Source organism: Protobothrops mucrosquamatus, unplaced genomic scaffold, assembly GCF_001527695.2.
Source record: "Protobothrops mucrosquamatus isolate PMUCROS unplaced genomic scaffold, P.Mucros_1.0 scaffold150, whole genome shotgun sequence".
In the NCBI taxonomy this organism is placed as follows: domain Eukaryota; kingdom Metazoa; phylum Chordata; class Lepidosauria; order Squamata; family Viperidae; genus Protobothrops; species Protobothrops mucrosquamatus.
In genome coordinates, this window is record NW_015386515.1 from 1,717,143 (window position 1) to 1,722,032 (window position 4,890).

Here is a 4,890-nt window from a genome sequence, read left to right on the forward strand (position 1 = left end):
CTAATCCAGAGAAAGATTATTATGGAAATGTGAAAAATGGCCAAGCAGAAAGATCAAACTAGGCTTCAGTCAGTGCAGAAAATCTCTCTTTGAAGCAGGAATAACCTATAGGTTAAAATAATGTTCTTAGAAGCGCTCCGGGAGACAGATTCCACTTTGCAGCTCTTCAGTGTTTAGAAGTTATTCTATGGTGCTGGAATGAATCAAGTGAGTGTGTGTTGGGAGATTACACAAGGTAGTAAAACAACAACAACAACCAAAATGAAATAGGCACTTGTATGCATGCAAGGATACACAGTTTGTTGCAGGGACAGTTCCAAGATCACAGCAAACCATGGCTAGAGCTAGATATGAGAAAAGATTTAGTTAGCATGAGGTCTGAGGACACACATTTCCCGCTGAAGAGGCCAGGAGTGGGATTTTAAGAAGGAGAAGATGCTACCGATCTCCAAAATACACAGCAAAAATGAATATGCTGTAAATTTCATGCAGTCGTGCCATTCCAAGTGAGAATGGGGTCTATGCATAAAGAAAAAAAGCATAATTCAGTAACATTCCTTGGACAAGGTTAGGAAGCCTGCTCCTCCAAAAAGCCACATCATCACCACAAATTAGTAAACTGTATATTCAGGTCCAGTGTAGCTACATACCCCACTTGCATTGTATTCTTGAGGAGTACTTTGTAAAATAAACTATTGAAGATTTGTGTGAAAAGGTTTAGCCTTCCTCTTTACTGAAGGGTCTTTCCCTAATCTGGTACCTTTCAAAAATTCCCAGCTAGAATTGAAGTGCATACTTCTTGTTAACAATGAATATTCCAGTGAAACAAATTGTATTTTTAAGCACAGGTCTCAGTTTTGAAGTATTTTACATTTTAATTAAAAAAAATGTTTTGAAGGACTCATCATTCCCACTGGTGCAGTTCAATGTTCAAATTGTCATGGTTCCGATAGATGAAATCAATTAAAAGAACTTCAAGGCAAAGATTTTTTCCTTAAAGAACATTTTATTCAGGAAACAAAGTATCGGCACTTACATTCTTGAACCCAAGACTTAGGTTCTCTCCCCCAGATACAAAGTAACAAGTTTCAATTCCCAGTGTTTTCAAGTAACCAAAGTGACCAGCCTGTTTGACATCATGGCTGTGCTGGAGCGCTTGGAGTCTGAGTGATTCAGGCAGATATAATTTTCCCCCTTTGTAAGCCAACCCATCTCTATGTGTAAGGATGCTTTGATTGTCCTTAACCGATTGATCGTTAATCAGTTCTTGTTTCAACTTCTTTGTTATATGATCGTCAGGGTTAGAAGTCTTAATAGATTGGGGGTTCTGCGAGTTTATTTGATAGATAATCTGTAATGCGGACATGATAGAATCTATTATTTGCTCGTGTGGCTTTTGTACTGGGGCAATCTGGATAGGGTATCAGCCAGAAAATTCTTCCCACTTGGTATGTATTTTAGGGTGAAATTAAAACGATTAAAATATTGCGCCCAACGTACTTGTTTGGGAGATAGTTTACGGGGAGTTTTCAATGCCATACTTCAAAAGGCACCTTGCTCCCCTCTAGGTAATGACGCCACATCAACAAAGCCCATTGAAACGCAAAGGCTTCTTTCTCCCAAACAGCCCATCTTCGTTCAGTGTCAGTGAACTTTTTTGAAGTGTAAGCACAGGGTTGTAAAATCCTGTCACAATTTCTCTGCAAAAGTACTGCTCCTACAGCTACATCGCTGGCCTCGGCTTGAATAACAAATGGTTCCTCTGGGTAGGGGTGCTTTAAGACTGGTTCAGCAGCAAATAGTCTCTTTAAATTCTCAGAAGCGGTTTGGCATTCCATAGTCCATTGTAGTGGCTGACCAAGTCATGGTTTCCCCCAATCTTTGCCAGTTTTTAACAGGTCTGTCAGGGGTAAAGCAATCTCAGCAAATAATGGAATGAATTGATGGTAGAAATTGGCAAACCCCAGGAAGCTTTGTAGCTGTTTTCGAGTTTTTGGAGGCTGCCATTCAATTACAGCTTTCACTTTGGCTGGAGCCATCTCAATGCCCTCATTGGAAATCCTATAGTCCAAATAATCCAAACGTGTCTAATGAAATTTGCACTTTGACAGTTTGATGTAGAGTTTAGCGCTTAGCAGTTTTTTCAACACCTCTCGCATTAAACATACATGGTCTGCCATAGTCTCGGTATAGATTAAGATGTCATCAAGATACACCAAAACACCTTTGTACAAATGATTATTGTAGCACCTGGTTAATCAGCTGCATGAACACAGCAGGAGCCCCTTGTAATCCAAATGGCATAACTTTGAACTGATAGCTACCCAAAGGGCTGTTAAAAGCAGTTTTCCATTCATCGCTTTCTCTTATGCTCACGTGGTAATACACCTCCCTCAGATCTAATTTGGTAAAAATTCGCCCCTTTGCCAAATGGGTTAACAAATTCTTCAGTAGAGGGAGGGGGTACATGTTTTCCATACTCACACAGTTGAGCCCCTTATAATCAACTCAGAGGTGGAGCGACCCATCTTTCTTTTTTTTGAATAGTACTGGGGCTGCTACTTGGGATTTTGCCGGCTCAATGAATCCTCTGGCCAAATTCTTGTCAATGTATCGCCGCAACTCCTCCACCTCGAAGGGGGTCATAGCATACATTTTTGGCTTTGGTAACTTGGCTCCCAGTAAAATCTCAATGGCACAGTCATTTGGTCTGTGGGGTGGTAGGACATTGCATTCCTTTTCACTAAACACTTCTGCCAAGTCTCGATATTTGCTGGGGATGAGTGGCTCTCCAGGCAGGGGATGGTGGCTATTTTTATTGTGTTGGCTGACAGCTCTGTCTCGCTGCCAGTGTCAAAGGAGGCACTGGGAGGGGATGGCCCTATGGGCAATCTTAGGGTTCTCATCCCCTTTTCCCACCAGATAAAGGGTTTCCACTTGTCCAACCAAGCTAGGCCTAAAATCACTGCTTCGGTCATTTTCGGAGCCATTTGGATGAGCTCCCAATGTTCACTTATTTCTAGCCGCACTGGCTCAGTTAGGTGAGTGACTAGGGTTCCTCCCATTAAAGACCCATCTGCTTGTTCAAACTTCATGGGTTTAGAGAGTAACCTGGCCCAAATACCCAGTTTGAGAGCAATTGGCAGGCTGATAATGCATCGTGAGTACCCCGAGTCTACCAGTACCCATAAGTCCATTTGAGTTCCTGTCTTAGGAACTATAAGTTTGGTAGAAAGGGAAAAACGTGGAATAGGTCGACTCACCATCGGGTCATTCTCTCCCTCGTCATCGCTGTCATAGAGAGCTAACGCGGTGCCTGAATCAGCTGGGGTTTCAACTCTCTCTTGAGTGGGCGAGGTGACTTGGGCAACTGGTTCCTGCACGATCCATTTTGACTCTCCCTGGCAGATGGCTGGGTTACTTTTCTTTTCCCCGATGGGGCTGAGCCGCCTCTCTGCTGCGGGAACAGGACAGGGCAAGCCGCTGCCCGGTGACCCAGCTGGCCACATCTAAAACATTTGATCGGTGGGGCTGAAGACGGCCTAGGAGGTTCTACTGCATCTGCCACTGGGGGTCGTCGAGGTGGTGGTCATCTCACCAGTTCTGGCCTCGGCCCTGGTGCAGGAGTTGTTGGCTCCTTATAGCGGGTCAGATCGATGTCCATCTTTACTGCCACCCGGTACCACTCCTGCAGTTGGTCAGAAATTCCACGATAGATACAGGCTTGGAACAGATGGGGGTCCAGGCCATTCTTGAAATGGTGCATCAGAGATTGTTCTGGCCACCACGCAATACGATCTGCGACCCTCCGGAATTCACGCACATATTCCTTCGCTGGTCTACCTGCCTATTTCACTTCGTGAATGTCCTTCTCTGCCTGCAGAGCTATGGATTCATCCTCAAACCTGGCTCTTAGCCCTTGGATGAACAGGTTGTAGTCCCATAGCTCTGGTGCCTGTTCATTGTGCAAGCTATTCGGCCACTCTGATGCCCCCCCTCCAGGTTTGCCACTATTACATCGACCATCGCGGCAGAGTCTGGCATTTTGGTTCATATAGGAACACACTTGGTTCAAAAAGAAAGTTAGCTTGGAGGAGCGAACGTCTCAGCGACACAACGTATTCCTTGGGGGCTCCCTAGGAATCGTTGCTTTTCAGCTGTTTGGGGAGGTCTGCCTAGTCCTAGACAGACCAGAGCTGTTCTGTAGGGACAGTGAAGAAGGGAAGGATAGTTTGGCAGCACAGGAGGGATCACAATCTCCTGGAGAGCCGAACGGAAGCTTCCCAGACCAGCAGCTGTAAGACAGCCATTGCGAGCTGTCACAAGCCGGCATTCGCTTCCAAGAATCAGAAAGTAAAACTGGAGGATCGCCTGGGTGAGCTGATAAAGAGTTTGTAAAAAGGAGGAAAACTTTCTCTCTTAAATGCTGGAAATGCTGGGAGGTGAATAAGAAGAACTTGAAGCCGTGGAGAAAAGGGGGGAGGAGCAGACCCTTAAGCTGCTCCTGTTTCCTCCTCTGGAATTTCAGCGGCGAAAAAAAAAGCTGAAGGCAATAAATCAATAAATCAATGTAAAGACTGGGGAATTTAAAAAGCCTACTGGAAACAATTGGACTAATAGAACTGAGTTGAGAGTAAATAACTGTTGGAGATTGTTTGCTTTTTCCTTTAAGTGAGTTGCTGTTTTTTCTACAGCTTCCTTCTAAAGCAGAAGACTAAGTGACCTTGAACAACATCTGCTGGGCTCACTGATAAGAAGTGAGACATTAATTGTATTTAACACAGAAACTGTTTCTTGTTTTGGAGAACGGTGGACTGACTTATGGAGGTTTTATTTTAGATCTTCTCCTTTTTTTTCGGATTAAGGCACGAAGAGTCTGAAATAAAGAAG